This window comes from Rhinopithecus roxellana, chromosome 13 (genome assembly GCF_007565055.1).
Source record: "Rhinopithecus roxellana isolate Shanxi Qingling chromosome 13, ASM756505v1, whole genome shotgun sequence".
Classification (NCBI taxonomy): domain Eukaryota; kingdom Metazoa; phylum Chordata; class Mammalia; order Primates; family Cercopithecidae; genus Rhinopithecus; species Rhinopithecus roxellana.
In genome coordinates, this window is record NC_044561.1 from 124,222,685 (window position 1) to 124,240,365 (window position 17,681).

Genomic DNA, 17,681 nt, shown 5'->3' on the forward strand with positions numbered 1-17,681 from the left:
CCACATTCAGGAAAAGGGAAAACAGAAGGGAGACTGCAAAACAGGGGAAAACCTGAAGGTCATCATGGCTTTATAATAACACACTCTCACAGCAATGGGTTAGATGGAGAACCAATTCAGTCTCACGAGAGTGACAGCAAGAACTCACTCACTAGTGAGAGGGTGGCACTTCCAAGCCATTCATGAGGAATTCACCTCCATAGCCCAAACACCTCCCACTAGGCCCCGACTCCCATCACTGCCACATTGGGGATCGAATTGCAACATGAGTTTTGCTGGAGACAGACACCCCCTACCCAAATCATAGTGCTACCCCTGAACTTTCCGTTACATGAACCAACAAATCTTCCTTTAAATTAGTGTCATTGGGTTTTCTGGGATTTAACTTTTTCTTTTTTTTAACTTTTTTTTTTTTGAGATAGGATCTTGCTCTGTCACCCAGGCTGGACTGCAGTGGCACAAACACAGCTCACTGTAGCCTCGACCTCCTGGGCTCAAGGGATCCTCCCGCCTCAGCACCCCCAACTTATGCCCTCCAAGTGGCTGGAACTACAGGAACCACCACACCTGGCTAATTTAAAAAAGAAATTTTGTAGAGTCCGGGTGCAGTGTCTCATGCCTGTAATTCCAGCACTTTGGGAGGCCGAGGTGAGTGGATCACTTGAGGTCAGGAGTACGAGACCAACCTGACCAACATGGTGAAACCCTGTCTCTACTAAAAATACAAAACTTAGCCAGGTGTGGTGGCGCATGCCTGTAATCCCAGCTATTTGGGAGGCTGAGGCAGGAGAATCGCTTGAACGTGGGAGGCAGAGGTTGCAGTGAGCAAAAATCATGCCACTGCACTCCAGCCTGGGCAACAGAATGAGACCGTCTTAAAAAAAAAAAAATTGTAGGTTTGTAGGGACACAGTCTCACTATGTTGCCCAGGCCAGTCTTCAACTCCTGGGCTCGAGTAATCCTCCTGTCTTTACCTCCCAAAGTGCTGGGATTATAGGCATGTACCACCGCACCCAGCCTAACATATTTTTAATAACCAAAAGAAACATCTCCATAGCCTCGTGACCCATCCTTTTTTAAACCTGAAATTGGTAGAGTAGGTTTCTGATTCATAGAACCCAAACAAACATTCCTCCCTAAAGCAGGCAGAGGCTCTTTGGGAGCGTTTACATTCAAAACAGTGTCCCTGTAAGTCCCAAGTGACAAGTTCCCCTTTCCTGGTCTGAAGCATTCTGAGGAGAGGCAAAGAGGCTAAGGCTTAGCTGCAGGAACACGTTGTCCCCACGACAACCCCTTCTCAGCCATGGAACTGCTGTTATCAGAGTTGTGTTGTCTCTCAAAGGTTCCGGACAAAGGGTGAAGCAGGGACTCCTGAGTCTAAAGGGCAGGTCGGGGCCTGGGAGAGAAGGGGAAGCTGGCCTGGGGCGGAGATATTTTCCATTTCCCCTGGGCTCCCGCGTGGGACAGCTGCTGTCCATAGCCAGTTCAGCCGACCATGGGAGGAATCACATCCACTCGACAGGCAGGCAGTGATGGCGCTGGGATTTGAACATGGGGCTGATGGGCTCCAGGTGTGGCACCTGTCCCTCTACACTGCGGGGAAGCTCTGACTGCTGCAGCCTCCGTTATGGCCACATCTGCCCTCTAATTTCCCTTCCAGCTGGTTCTGCAAGCAGCAACTGTTCCAGACATCCCTGGAGGTTCCAAGGAGCTGACTCCTGATGAGGAAAAGGATCAGCCACAGACTCACTCTTCCTTCAGCCACTTCCAGACCCACGGGAGGCGTGGGTGTGTCCCAGACTACCTGGGAGTATCTGCTTTTGTCTTCATCCAGGGCAGGACCCTCTAGAGAAGGAGCCGTCAGAGAAGGGGAAAACCAAAAGGAATTAAAAGTAAATTTCCAGCCGGGCGCGGTGGCTCATGCCTGGAATCCCAGCACTTTGGGAGGCCGAGGCAGGCGGATCAGGAGGTCAGGAGATGGTGACCATCCTGGCTAACATAGTGAAACCCCGTCTCTACTAAAAAATACAAAAAAATTAGCTGGGCGTGAGCCTGTAGTCCCAGCTACTCAGGAGGCTGAGGCAGGAGAATGGTGTGAACCCAGGAGGTGGAGCTTGCAGTGAGCCGAGATTGAACCACTGCACTCCAGCCTGGGCAACAGAGCGAGACTCCATCTCAAAAAAAAAAAAAAAAAAAAGTAAAAAAAAAAAGTAAATTTCCAAATGGAAATAAATAAGCAGTCATAATTGGTCATATTGGTGAAATTGGGCACTAAGGGCCAGGCAATGGGCTGTGGGATAACGTCACTTGAGAGGGAAGTGCTGAGGTCCAGGAGGTTCAGGCAGGTGACATGACTCACCCAGAGCCACTGGCTGGAGAGTGGCAGGGCTAGGTTGGAGCCCAGGTGGTGGACTTCACAGGTGCAGCCGTGACCGCTGCCATCCCTCCCGTGGGGAGTTGTTGCAGACAGCGAGACACAGTGCCCTAAGCTATTTCTCCATCTGGTGTGCCTGGATGCCTCTGCCCACCCAGGACCCTCCTCTCAGGTGGCCCACCACTGCCCTTCCATCACAGTTCATACCTTCTCTCGTGGACCACAGGGGTATCCACTGGACCAGGACCCCATGGAGGATCCCAGTCCTGATCCCACCACTCTCTGGCCGTGGTGACAAGGGGGAACTCAATTCTTTCCAAGCCTCAGCTTTCTCACCTGTACAATGGGAGTTTGTGCTGGACAAGAAGTTTTCAGGCCGGACACAGTGGCTCACACCTGTAATCTCAACACTTTGGGAGGCCAAGGCAGGGGATCACTTGAGGTCAGGAGTTTGAGACCAGCCTGGCCAGCATGGTGAAACCTTGTCTCTACTAAAAATATAAAAATTACCCAGGTGTCATAGCGCATGCCTGTAGTCCCAGTTACTTTGGAGACTGAGGCCAGGAGAATCACTTGAATTGGGGAGGTGGAGGTTGCAGTGGGCCAAGATCTCACCACTGCACTCCAGCCCAGGTGACAGAGACTGTCTCAAAAAAAAAAAAAAGTTTTCAAACTGCTGACTGCACCTGTTTGTAGGCCCTGAGCTCAAGTGAGTGAATCACACAGGTATTCACTGACGTGATTCTGCCTCCGAGGCCACATTTTCTCCAGTGCACCTCTGTCTTTCAGCAAGTGACCTGAGGCTGGGACTCCCACATGCTGCCTCCCAGCACCTTACCCAGACCTACTGCTCGCTACAACGTGCTTAATGATTGTCAGGTGACTCACATACCCTGTTCTGTTCCGCTTCACAGTGTCTGCCAGCCCGTGGAGTATGGCACAGTGGCTAAGAGCCAGGGTCAGGCAGTGCAACTCCACCTCTCCAAGCCCCCAGTGCAGCATCTGATCAGAGGGAATAACTCCACCTGCCTCCCAGGACTATTCTGTGAATAATAATTAGGATAACGCATGTGAAAGTCTTGGCGTGGTGAGCACATGACCCCAAGGTCAGCTCCCTAAAATGATGAAGTTCATATCACAAGAGGCCCCTAGAGGTCAGGACAGCCTTTTGGTACCTTCCTATGGCAAACAAGCGGCTAGTTCTCTGCCACCTATTTTCTCCCCTTCATTAGGCAAAGCTGAGCTGGCAGAATAATGGCCACATCAGGATTTACTCTCCACTTTCTGGCTTCCCTAGACTGCTGCCAGCCATTTGTCTCACCATCCAAGACAACCCTGATCCCCATCCCCAGAAGGAAAACACCTCACCTCTCTCACCATTTGAGAGTGGCCGTCAACTTGAGCACATTATTAGATTTAATTGTGTCTAATCTTTGAACACCTAATATATTACTTATTACTTTCTCTCCCTCTCTCTGTCTCTCTCTCTCTCTCTCTCTCTTTTTGAGACAGAGTTTCATTCTTATTCCCCAGGCTGGAGTGCAATGGTGTGGTCTCGGCTCACTGCAAACTCCGCCTCCCGGGTTTAAGTGATTCTCCTGCCTCAGCCTCCTGACTTGCTGGGATTACAGGCGCTCGCCACTACACCCGGCTAATTTCTGTATTTTTAGTAGAGATGGGGTTTCACCATGTTGGTCAGGCTGGTCTCGAACTCCTGACTTCATGTGATCCACCTGCCTCGGCCTCCCAAAGTGCTGGGACTACAGGCGTGAGCTACCACACCTGGTCCCAATATATTACTTTCAACGACAAAAACTGCAATTACTTTTGCACCAACCTAATATTTAAGGTAGGACACCGTGAAGCCCAGTGAGATCTCTGTGGTGGACAGTGTGGCTGCTAGGCTTTGAGCCCTCCCGCCTGTCTGTGTGCCACTCCCGAGAGCTGGGTCAGCGGTCGTGCTGTTGGCTTTGCTGTGACCTCGAGTCTGTTTCTTCTCCATGTGCATGTGCAGCTGCTGCCTGGAGTGGAAATCTCCACTGAGGGACAGACCTTCTTTCAAGGCTCACACCAGGCAGGATCCCACAGGAAGCGGGCTGGCTGAGTCAGGAGGGTTGTGTGCCTGAGTTCCCGTGTGACATTGGGCAAATCACTCAATGCTCAGAGTGCGCTTTTCTATCTCCATCTGCTTGGAGCAGGAATTGTGAAGAGTTTTGGCTCAGGTTCCAACGCCAAGGTGGGAGATATTGGTTGCTTTGGGTATAGTGTTGAGATAGAGTCTGAGGCTGTGTTTGGGCTCACTAGGAAAGGGTGCTGTGTCTACCACGAAGTGAAAAAGAGCGGGGAAAGAAGAAACCCGGCCGGGCATGGTGGCTCACGCCTGTAATCCCAACACTTTGGGACGCCGGGACAGGAGGATCACCTGAGGTTAGGAGTTTGAGACCAGCCTGGCCAACATGGCAAAAACCCGTCTCTACTAAAAATACAAAAGTTAGCCAGGCATGGTGGTGCATGCCTGTAATCCCAGCTACTTGGGAGGCTGAGGCAGGAGAATCACTTGAACCCGGGAGGCAGAGGTTGCAGTGAGCCAAGATCAGGCCACTGCACCCCAGCCTGGGTAACAGAGCGAGACCCTGTCTCAAAACAAAAAACAAAACAAAACAAACAAATAAAACCCATGGTACTGGCTGGGTACAGTGGCTCACACCTGTAATCCCAGCCCTTTGGGAGGCCGAGGCAGGAGGATCACTTGAGCCCTAGAGTTGAAGATCAGCTTGAGCAACATGGCAAAACCCCGACACTACTAAAAATACAAAAAAATACAAAAAAAAAAAAAAAAAAAAGCTGGTTGTGGTGATGTGTGATTGTGGTCCCAGCTACTCAGGAGGCTGAGGCAAGAAGATTGCTGGAGTCTAGGCCTGCCTGGCTGACTTGGCTCTACCTTGGCTCAGACACCCCTTTTCTTTTTTTTTTGAGACGGAGTCTTGCCCTGTCGCCCAGGCTGTAGAGAAACGGCATGATCTCAGCGCTCCGCAACCTCTACCTCCTGGGTTCAAGCAATTCTCCTGCCTTGGCCTCCTGAGTAGCTGGGATGGCAGGCGCACACCACCACACCGGGCTAATTTTTTGTATCTTTAATAGAGATGGGGTTTCCTCATGTTGGCCAGGCTGGTCTCTAACTCCTGACCTCGTGATCCACCTGCCTTGGCCTCCCAAAGTGCTGGGACTACAGGCGTGAGCCACCGTGCCTGCCGGGCGGGTTTCTTATGGTGAATGATCCCACAGCACTGTTCAGTGCACATAGTTACATGGAGTAGAACACAGACAGTCACCTCCACATTCTTTTGGCCACCATGACTGGTTCAGCCAAGGAACCTCCTCCAAGCCAGGTGAAGGAAAATCAGCCCTAAATCCCCCATCTCCACACACCTCACTGTATCTGGCTATACCTAAAGCCAAACCGAATCCCAGACGTCTAAATTTTATAAGCCAGTAAATTCCCGTCTTGGCTTAAGCTGGTATAAATCAGGGTCTCGTACCTTGTAATGCTGAGTCCCAAGGCCCAGATTCTGGGCCTTTCGTTTTTCCATTCAGGCCCCAGAATGGAGACCAAGGAAGGGTTTATTAACATGACAGTGAATATCTAGGGCCTTATACACATTTTTCTTCAATTCAGCTAAGATAAGAGGTCTAGAATACAGAGAAAGGACACCCTCTTTTCTTTCCCTTTCCCTTTTCTTTTCTTGACAGAATCTTGCTCTGTCGCCCAGGCTGGAGTGCAGTGGCGCAATCTTGGCTCACTGCAAGCTCCGCCTCCCAGGTTCATGCCATCCTCCTACCTCAGCCTCCCGAGTAGCTGGGATTACAGGCACCCGCCACCACACCCAGCTAATTTTTGTATTTTTAGTAGAGACGGGGTTTTACCTGTTGGCCAGGCTGGTCTCGAATTCCTGACCACAGGTGATCCACCTGCCTTGACTTCTGAAAGTGCTGGGATTACAGGCATGAGCCACTGCACCCAGCCAGGACACCCATTTCTTTGTTTTTTTGTTTGTTTGCTTGCTTTTTTTTTTTTTTTTTTTTTTTTTTTTTTTTAAGACAGCGTCTCACTCTTGCCCAGGCTGGAGTGCAGTGGTGCCATCTCAGCTCACTGCAACCTCTGCTGGGTTCAAGCAATTCTCCCTCCTCAGCCTCCCAAGTAGCTGGGACTACAGGCGCGTGCCACCATGCCTGGCTAATTTTTGTATTTTTTGTAGCAATGGGTTTTCTCCATGTTGGCCAGGCTGGTCTCGAACTCCTGGCCTCAAGTGATCCACCCACCTCAGCCTCCCAAAGTGCTGGGATTACAGGCATGAGTCACCACACCCAGCCTTGGACACCCATTTCTTCAAACGTAGGAAGAAACATCTTAGGAGCATGATCCCTCCTGGGGAGCTATCTTATGGTCTTATGTGATAAGGTGACCTCTCCTTTGGGTGAGTGGAGGCGAGGTATCTGGAGTGTTCTTCTATCCCTCCTAACCTCCCCTCCAAACAAAGCTTTCCTGAAAGCCTTGTCCTTAGTTTCCTGGACTCTGAACCTAGCTTGGCTAAATTTTCTTTTAAAGCATCAGCATAAATCATGAATACCTTGGGAAGGGAACATTAACCATCAGCCGGCAAAGTTAAAATTCTCCTCCAGCCCACTTAAATGGACTGAAACCTCCACCCCATCCCCAAAGGAGCCTTTCTGGCCTTGTCCTTGAACATTTCAAAATTGAGGTTCTGCTTTAAGTTCTTAACACACCCTCGCCGCAGCTCAGCTCACTGTGCGGCCGCTGCACAGAGAGGGGAGGGCAGGGGCCGTGATACTGAACTCACAGCTCTGGGCATTTCTGAAGTCTGGCTTGAAGCTTTTTCTACAGCAGATTGTTTTCTTCCCCCCTTCAGGAAACTGAAAGGTCACACAGCAGCTGTGGGAGTCAGAGGAGCAAAGGCTTTGGGATCACATAGACCTGGGACACATGCTTGCTTTGTGATTATGGGTAAGTTCCGTAACCTCTCTGAGCTTCCATTTCCCTTTCTGAGGAAAGGGGATACTAATACTGCCCACTGTGACAGCTGTTTTTGAGATTCGATGCTGCTGTGACTAGCATCTGCCTGACTAGCAGAGGGTAGTCACAGTGTCAGGGTCCATGGCCCTCTCATGAGACTGGGGCAGGGGGTGGGAAGAGTGTTTGGGACACCCTGGGAACCTCAGCATCATTCTGCCATGGGAGTGTGACCTGCTGTCCCCGGCTGCCCTCAGTCTGAGGCTTGCTCTGCCAGCCCAGGGAGAACTGTCCACTCATCCTCCTGGCAGAGACAGATCTCTTTCTCTCCTGTGCACAGGTGGGGAAACTAACTCTGCCCAGTCCCGAGTCTGCTGACGGAGGCACCTGGCCACCTGTATCCTGGTTCTCAGCTCTGAGCCCAGCAGGAAAGAGAGGAGGACATTCCTAATGGGAGACACAGTGCCCTTCCTCCTCCTGACCCTGCTGCTCCCACCACTGTGGTCCCTGGTGGTGCCAACCACTCAGGCTCCAGAAGCTGCTTCCCGTGAACAGGCAAAGCTGCTTCCTGCAGAGGCCCCAGCCTTTGCACTTCATCCTCAGAGAATCCGATTCACCCTCCTCAGTGCGGTTCCTCTCCCCCACACACCCACCCAGCAATCCAGACTCAGAGAATGGAGTGCCTCAAATTAGGGGAAATGGCCAGGCACAGTGGCTCATGCCTCTAATCCCAGCACTTTGGGAGGCCGAGGCGGGCAGATCCCTTGAGGTCAGGAGTTCAAGACCAGCCTGGCCAACATGCAAAACCCCATCTCCACTAAAAATATAAAAATTAGCTGGGTGTGGTAGTGGGCGCCTATAATCCCAGCTACTTGGGAGGCTGAGGCATGAGAATCACTTGAACACGGGTGGTGGAGTTGCAGTGAGCCAAGATCAAGCCACTGCCCTCCAGCCTGGGCGACAGAGTGAGAATCCATCTCAAAAAAAAAAAAAAAAAATTCAGGAGATGATGAGGCTGCACACACACATGCACACACCACACACAGCTCACGCATGCACTTGACATGCATTCACATGCACACATGCACATATGTGTTCACATGTGCACACACAGCACCTGCTCGCATGCACACACAGGACAGTCACACACACACATGTGCACACGTATGCTCACATATACATAATACACGTATGCACACAGCACACACATCCGCATATGCATGCTCACATGTGCACACACATGCACGCGTGTGCTCATATATGCACACATGGCGCACACTCACACACACGCTCACACATGCACATACACACTCCCCTCTTCACCCAGCAACCCTACTCTTCCTACTAGTTCCCCTTACCCAACCCTGGTTCAGGACCACCTCTCCCGAGCTCCGGGCTAGGTCAGGCCGCTCTCCTTACACCCTCATTACTCTTAGGTTTTTTCTTCAGCACTTTTACCACGATTGTGACTAATCACGTGTGTGATCATTTTGGTAACAGGTAATATTAATAGCTCGAACAATATTACCGAGCTTTCCTCTTTGGCCTTTCTGGGTAAGTAGCCCTTCCCCTCTCAGGCCTGAGGCACCTGGCTACCTGGGAAATATTTGAATTTGTACAGAAGGAATAAAGAGGACCATGGCAGATCCAGTTCCTGATCATCAACACAGACTTTGCTACGAGACAGTAGGTTTAGAAGCCACCGCTGTGCACTGACCCTCTGGGGGCTTGGGAGGAAAGGGTTCTGAGACCACCCTCCAGCAGCTTAGGGGTGGGGCCTCTGGAGGTGCAGCAAGTGGAGAGGAAGGAAGCCCTGGTGTTTCGCTTTCCTTGGCTGCACTGGCTCCTCTCCGGGCCAGGATGGGCTCAATGCATTCTTGCTCAGTAGGTGACACCTCGTTAAGGTGAGGGGCAGAGGGACCTGCAGAAGGCTCTGGGAGTAGATGGCCCAGGTAAGGGTCAGACGCAGTAGAGAGTAGATTCAGAAATGCTCTGGGGAAAAAAATGGCTGTAATCCCAGTACTTTGGGAGGCCAAGGCAGGTGGATCACCTGAGGTCAGGAGTTGGAGACCAGCCTGGCCAACATGGTGAAACCCCGTCTCTACTAAAAATACAAAAATTAGCCGGGCATGGTGGCAGGCACCTGTAATCCCAGCTAGTCAGGAGGCTGAGGCAAGAGAATCACTTGAACCTGGGAGGCAGAGGTTGCAGTGAGCCGAGATCGCACCATTGCGCTCCAGCCTGGGCAACAAGAGCAGAAACTCCGTCTCAAAAAAGAAAGAGAAGAGAGGGCTCTGAGCCAAGGTAGGGCCAAGTCAGCCAGGCAGGCCTAGGCCCAGAGTATGAGTTTTACCAGCTACTGGTTTCAGCCAAAATGCCAGAAAGTCAAACAGCAATCCTGGGCATCAGACATGGCTAGAAACCCAAACCCCTCTCCTCCTGGGAAGTCTCGTCATCAACAACCGGACACCGGCACCCCCACCCACCCAGTGCCAGCTTAGAGAAAAGCTGGGAGGAGCAGAAGGAAATTTGAGACCAAGCATTACCAAAGGCCTCTAAAGTACTGAATCAGATTAAATTAAATCTAGTTTTTTTCCTTGTTGCCCTATGAGTAGGCTTTGTGAGAAATACCAGATCAGTTGCAGGAAATAAAGAAAGACATGTTCTCTGCAGACCCACGTGGCAGGTGAGTAAATGTACAGCACAGGTATCTGTCACCAGCAGTGCACTCCCCTGGGCAGGCACCACACCATCCTGTGGAGCATTGTGTCTGGCACATAGTAGGCGCTCAGTAAACACCCATGAAGTGAGGCTAATGTGTGATTAAATTCCAGCCCTGCATGGGAGCAGACAGGTGGCTGGTCTCTGGGACTGGGGAAGAACAAGGCTCTGTAGTTGGCTTCCTCTGGGAGGACAGGTTTTAAGTCAGATCTGACTGGGTTCAAACTTTGGCTTGGCCTTGTGGTGGGCAGTTTCTAGCATGGCCCCCAGTGATCCCACCTCCTGGCATGAGTATGGGTGGACACTTCTGTTATTTATTTATTTATTTGATTTATTTATTTATTTATTTATTTTAATTTTTTTTTTTTTTTTGAGACGGAGTCTCGCTCTGTCGCCCAGGCTGGAGTGCATTGGCCGCATCTCAGCTCACCGCAAGCTCCGCCTTCCGGGTTTACGCCATTCTCTCGCCTCAGCCTCCCGAGTAGCTGGGACTACAGGCGCCCGCCATCTCACCCGGCTAGTTTTTTGTATTTTTTTAGTAGAGACGGGGTTTCACCTTGTTAGCCAGGATGGTCTCGATCTCCTGACCTCGTGATCCTCCCGTCTCGGCCTCCCAAAGTGCTGGGATTACAGGCTTGAGCCACCGCGCCTGGCCTATTTGATTTATTTTGAGACAGAGTCTTACCCTGACACCCAGGCTGGAGTGCAGTGGTGTGATCTCTGCTCGCTGCAACCTCCACCTCCTGGCTTCAAGTGATTCTCCTGCCTCAGCCTCCCGAGTAGCTGGGACTAAAGGCGTGCACCACCATGCCTGGCTAATTTTTGTGTTTTTAGTTGTCTAGGGTTTATTTTAGTTGTATTTTAGTTGTTTAGGGTCATGTTTAGTTGTATTTTAGTTGTTTAGGGTTTCACCGTGTTGGCCAGGCTGGTCTCAAACTCCTGACCTCACGTGATCCACCTGCGTCAGCCTCCCACAGTGCTCAGATTACAAGCATGAACCACCGTGCCTGGCCATGGGTGGACACTTCTAATGAGCAGAATATGGCAGAAGGGACAGGATGTCACCTCCGAGATTAGGTTATAAAAGACAGTGACTTCCACCTCTCTCTCTTTCTCCCTCTCTCTCATGTGAGCGTACACACACACACACACACACACACACACACACACACACTTACTTCTTGGCTTTCTTGCTTTGACACAGCAAGCTGCCATGCTGGAGATACCCACATAGAAAAGAACTGAAATCAGTCTCCAGCCACTAATAGATAACTAATAGCAATAGATAACTAATACAGCCACTTATTAGCTCTGCCCTCAGACCAGTTCTTAACCTGTATGTGCATACCCTCATCTGAAAATGGGCATAATAGCACATCCCCACCATGCAGATTAATTGTGAGGACCACAAAAATGAATGGATGGGTAGATGGGTAGATGGATGGAAGGATAGTTGGGTAGGTGAACAGATGAATGGGTGGGTGAATGAATGGGTGGGTGGATGGATGGATGGGTGGATGGATGGATAGATGGATGGATGGATAGATGGATGGATGGATGGATGGATGGGTGGATGGATGAATGAGTGAGTGGGTGGGTGGGTAAATTGGTGGATGGATAGATGGATGGGTAGAAGGGAGAAAAGATGGATGGATGGATGGATGGATGGATGGACGGACGGACAGGTGGATGAGTAGATGATTAGGTGGATGGGTGGGTGGATGGACGGATGGGTAGGTGGGTGGGTGGGCGACTGGATGGATGGATGGATGGATGGATGGATGGATGGATGGATGGATGGAACTACTGACTGCAGCCATGTGAATATCACAGAATCAGGAAGTGAAGCCCAATCAGCAAGTCCCAATGGGGCTGTGAATAACCCTCACTGAGCAGCTGTCACAAGGCCAAGCACCTGGCTGTCCCCCTAGGAAAGCCCCTCACCAAGGTGAAGCCCTACCTCCATCCTCTTTACCCCAGTCAGTTCCTCCTGGGGTTTCAAAGGACCAGTGTGCTTAGAGCTACCTCTGGTCAGAAGCCAGCAGAGTCCTGCAGTAAAAGGGGTTGGAGCCCCCTGCTGAGCTCAGTACTGAAGAGGAGTCATGGCCAGGCAACCTAGCACCCTCTACCCTCCACTGGGCAACCCCCAGGCCACATTCTGCCATCCTTTTCTCGTTGATTATGTTCCCCATGAGGCTGCTCTTGCCCAAAAGCTGGCCCAGTTTGGCACCACAGAGACAAACAAACCAACAGCTATAGCATCTGGTAGCCCCAGTAACTGACTCTTGTGGGAAGACTGCGGCCAGCTGGCCCGAGTCCCACAGCCTGACTACAGCTCCGTCAATGACCAGTCCTGGGGGCAACAAGGACACAGGGGAAGGGTCAGGCCCCAGCTCTCATGCTGTAACAGATGCCAGACTCCAAGTTAGGAGAATGGACTTTCCACCGGGATGCACGTCACAGTGCCCGGAACCCTAACAGACATGCATCAGATTTGACACCTTCCCCACCCACCAACCCAGGCTTGGCTGCCCATAGGGGTGCACACCTGTCCTCCCATCTCCTCCTTGTCTGGAGCCATGTGGGCAGAAGGGGATGTGAAGACAGATCCTCGATGTCCACAGGTGCGGGGACTGCTTGCCAGCCCACGGCAACTCATCTGTAGCGCATAGAGATTTGGGGGTAAGCCCAGTGATGTGGAGTATGTGGGCTGCCCAAGCTGGGTAGCAACCAACCTCAGCATTGAATGTACTGAGAGCCGGACTGGTGGATGTCCCCACTGCCCTGAGGCAGGTCCAGGAGAAGGCTCCTACTTGCTGTGCAGAGGGCAAGGTAAGTCTTCTCCTTGATCTACAGCCAGAAGACAGCAGGGCTGCTTCTCTCTGCATCCCAGCCTCCACTCTTCTCTAGATACCATCACCTCCATGACAACTGCAGTTAACATTTAGTGAAGACCCCTAGGTGCCATGCGCCCCTGCGATGCCCACAGATGCCTCTGAGGTGGGCCCTGTAATGGTCCCTATGTCAGGGAGGGACTGTCCCAGGCCCAGCTGGTCAGTGAGGGAGGCAGGATTTAAACCCAGGCAGCCTGGCTTTGGGGCACTGCTCTCTGCCATGTGGCTAGTTCCTACACCCTTGCCAGCTACCCCCTGCAAAGGTAGGCAGCCTGGCTTTGTCCTTCAGGAGCCCCTGATCTCTCTCAGGGGCCTCCAATCTACCCACTGGCTCTCCCTGCTGACAGAGCAACTATTTTCTGTCCCCAAAGCCCCAGTCTCTGGAAATGACCTTCCTTCCTTCTCCAGCTCATGGCTGTGAGAGGCTCCTAACTGCACCCACCCCCGATCCGCCAAAGCCAGTTACTCCACATCCAAGACACAGGCATGTTAAAATGTAAACTGCCATTCATCATCTGGCAGCGTGACTGTTTGCCTCCATCAGGCCCCAGTCTGGCCTCACCACGCCTCCATGCTCTCCTCAGCGTCAAAGAAACAGACTTGTCCTGCCAGGGCCTTTGCCAGGCCTGGCCCGGGAAGTCAGGGCTCCCTGACCCGATGGAGCGAATCGTTGTGAGCATTTATTTAATAGCATTATCTTGATGATGAATAAATCACACCTTCATGAACCATTTTTCCATTTGTAGCACCAAGTCAAGACTCCCAAAATGTTACCAGATGTCAGGCATGAAGTATACACTCCTGGCAAGCTCTGCCATGCATGGGAGTCACACCGCTTTCGACCCACAGGAGAGCCGGCCACGAGCAGTCCAAGGCAGGAGCAGAACTCCATGTTGGCCATTATAAAGACAAGATTCCTTTTCCCCCGCTTTTTATGGCCTCTCTGGGGAAGATGTGTCTGGAAGGAGGTGTGGGCCAGGAAAGAGCATATCTCTGATGCCTGGGATTCCGGGACAGAATGTGCAGCCGACTCTAAGCTCTTGGGACGGGATTGGAGGGTCTCAAAACCTTGCCAGCTTTGGAGTCAGAGAGAAAAGAGTCCCAACCCCAGATTTACCATTTGCTAACATGTGTGACCTTGGGCAAATCAGCTCACCTCTGTGGCCCTCGACAGAGATAATCCTGGTACCTACTTCACAGAGTCACGGAGAGGATTAAATGAGAAGAGGAATAAAAGGAGTTTGGAGGAGTGCCCAGCACATAGTGTGCATTGAGCAAATCCTGTAGTAAGAGGAGTATTCATAATAGCTACTATTGATTAGGTGGTGGTGTCAGTTGAACAGTGTTCCCCCAAAATTCATGTCCACCCGGAGACACAGAATGTGACCATTTGTGGAAATAGGGTCTTTGCAAATCTAAGCAGTTAAGATGAGGTCATACTAGATTAGGGTAGGCCCTAAGTCTAATGACTGGTGTCCTTATTAGAAGAGGATAGGGGCTGGGCACAGTGGCTCACACTTGTAATCCCAGTGCTTTAGGAGGCTGAGACAGGGAGATGGCTTGAGCCCAGAAGTTCAAGATCAGCCTGGACAACATAGTGAGACCCATCCAGTCTCTAAAAAAGAAACTAAAAGCCAGGTGCAGTGGCTTGCACCTGTAATCCTAGCACTTTGGGAGCACTGAGGCAGGAGGATCGCTTGAGGCCAGGAGTTCAAGACCAGCCTGGGCAACATAGCAAGACCTCATCTCTATTAAAAAGTAAATAAATAATAAATAAAATTAAATTAAAAAAAATTTTTTTTAATTAGCCAGCCATGGTGGGAGGATTGCTTGAGCCTGGGAGTTTGAGGCTGCAGTGAACTATGATCAGGCCACTGCACTCCTGCTTGAGCAACAGAGTGAGATCCTATCTAAAAAAAGCCGGGACACACAGGAAGTGGTGGGTAAAGATGGTGCAGCTACAAGCTGAGGAGCAACAAGCATCCCTGACCACTGGCAGAAGCTAAGACACAAGAAAGGATTCTTCCTTAGAGTCTTCAGAGGGAAAGTGGTCCTACCCACACCCTGATTTCAAACTTCTAGCATCCAGAACTGTGAAAGAACAAGCTTCTGTTGTTTGAAGCCACCCAGTTGGAGGTGCTTCATTACAGCAGTCCTAGGAAGCTAATGCAGGTGGTTACTATGCACTAGGTTCCCTGCATTATAAATGCATCATATGTGTGAATTCACCTAAATCCTCACAACTGTAAGAGGAAACCACCACTATTACTATACCATTTTACAGAGGGAGTGATCAAGACTCAGAGAAGTTAAGGGACTCATAGCTGGATCTAGATTTGAATTTGGTCTACCTGGTCTAAAGCCTGCTTTTAAGGGCCAACTCTGTGCCAAGTGCTAGAGCCACTTCCTTGCTCAGTCCTCACCGACCACACTGTGCTATCTTTATTCACATTTTGCAGTTGAGGAAACAGGTTCAGGCAGGTGTGTCCAAGGCCACCCTATTTAGGGACTGACAAAGGCAGGTTCATCTGACTCCAGTGCCAACGTCCATGCTGTTGACCAGACCATCCCTGCCAACTTCCCAATATGAATGCTTTGAGTGGCTCTCAGCCCCCAGGCAGTGGAACACCAGCACACCAGTGCCTGGAGGGCAGCAGCTGTCCAGCAAATGTCTGCTCTTTCACTTGTTCACTCATTCAGGGCAAGTCCAATGGCAGACGGGGCAGGAGATCCAGGGCCAGCATCGGTGGTGCAGGGAGCCCCTCTGGCCCCTTAAATATCCTCAGACAATCCCAGAAATCATTCCTGGATCTACCCTCTATGAGTTTGCTAGAATAGCTACTGCTGAACTGTAGGGTAGGGAGGGAGAGACACAAACACAGGCAAAACCACACAACAGCGAAGATTCCATCAGGGCAGGAATGTTTGTCCACCAGGAAACAAGAACCAGTTCATCTGAGTTTCTTCGCCTTTTGTCCCAAGATGCAAAAATGTCAAAAATGTGCAAGGGCTCTGGCCACAGATGGACATTGTATCTCACCCTCACGGGCTGCTTCCTGCGTGGGGCTGAAGGTCAGGGTAAAGGTTACTGCCCTGAGAGTCAGGGGAAGTGGGTCTGCCTCCTGCTGTGTCACGTCCTTGCCATGGTGTGTGGGATAAGGCCCATCATCTCCCAGAATTAAGCTGTAGCTGACTATAAAACCAGAGGTTAGGGCTGGGTGTGGGGGCTCATGCCTGTAATCCCAGAACTTTGGGAGGTTAAGGCAGGAGGTTCACTTGAACCCAAGAGTTCAAGGCCATCCTGGGCAAAACAGCGAGACCCCATCTCTACTAAAAATACAAAAATTAGCCGGACATGGTGGTGCGTGCCTGTGGTCCCAGCTACTCTGGAGGCTGAGGTAGGAGGATCACTTGAGCCCAGGAGGTCAAGGCTGCAGTGAGCCGTGATCATGCCACTGTACTCCAGCCTGGGCCACAGAGCAATACTCTGTCTAAAAACAAAACAAAAAACCCACAGGTGAGGTCACATCAGGCTTTTTCCCTTTATTCTCCCTAAGGGCTGCACCCTCTATCAATGCCTCCTCCAGATTCTACCTTTTTTTTTTTTTTTTTTTTTTAGTAGAGGTCTTGCTTATACCCAGGCTGGTTTCAAACTCCTGGGCTCAAGCAATCCTCCTGCCTCAGTCTCACACCCAGCCCAGATTCTACTTCACACTTGGCCCTGTCCGTCAATCCATTTGCAGTCACTAAGCACCAGCTGCATGCACCACATCATGCCAATGTCTGGAAGGATGTTCACAACTATCAACATGGATAACTAATAATATCAACAAGACCACAGTGTAAACGTAAAGCAATATGTGCTTGGTCTCATTTAATTCTCACATCAAACCCGTGGGATACATATCATTAGCACCCTCATTTTCTATAGAAAACTCAGTTCTGAGGGTGGATGATTTGCCGAGTTCCTGGGAATTCGGCCTAATTCGCTTCAGAGGTGGCTGCAACTGCCTGTGGCCCGGCATTCCCATAGATGGGTCATTTTCTCACACCAGCTTATATTTCTTGTGCCAGACACAGGGTCTAACCCCATTTGCATTATGTCTCTGAGACCTCACAAGACCTTCCCGTGAATTTGTTGCCATTACTATTATTCTTGTTTCCTTTAATTTTTTTTTTTTGAGACGGAGTTCTGCTCTTGTTGCCCAGGCCTGGGTGCAGTGGCGCGATCTCAGCTCACTGCAACCTCTGCCTCCCAGGTTCAAGTGATTCTCCTGCCTCAGCCTCCTGAGTAGCTGGGATCACAGGTTCGTGTCACCACGCCCAGCTAATTTTTGTGGTTTTAGTAGAAATGGGGTTTCACCATGTTGGTCAGGCTGGTCTCGAATGCCTGACCTCAGGTGATCCACCTGCCTTGGCCTCCCAAAGTGCTGGGATTACAGGCATGGGCTACTACGCCTGGCTTTTTTTTTTTTTTCTTTTGAGACAGGGTCTCATTCTGTCACCCAGGCTGGAGTGCAGTGGGGCGATCTCAGCTCACTGCAACCTCTGCCTCCCTGGTTCAAGCGATTCTCCTGCCTCAGCCTCTTGAGTACCTGGAATTACAGGCACGTGCCACCACGTCCAGCTAAATTTTGTATTTTTAGTAGAGATGGGGTTTTAC

General features: G+C 50.8%; 1 protein-coding gene and 1 long non-coding RNA gene across 4 annotated transcripts in view; one reads left to right on the forward strand and one right to left on the reverse strand.

The window, feature by feature from the left end:
• The window catches only part of RIPOR3 (RIPOR family member 3), a 106,018-nt gene that overhangs the window by 74,904 nt on the left and 13,433 nt on the right, over positions 1 to 17,681 (reverse strand). The gene's annotated exons all lie outside the window — the stretch shown is intronic.
• On the forward strand, positions 8,731 to 14,464 carry LOC115892680. Its single transcript, XR_004052561.1, has 4 exons — positions 8,731 to 9,089; positions 10,019 to 10,089; positions 12,749 to 12,956; positions 13,765 to 14,464. It is a non-coding gene; the product is annotated as an uncharacterized LOC115892680 (long non-coding RNA).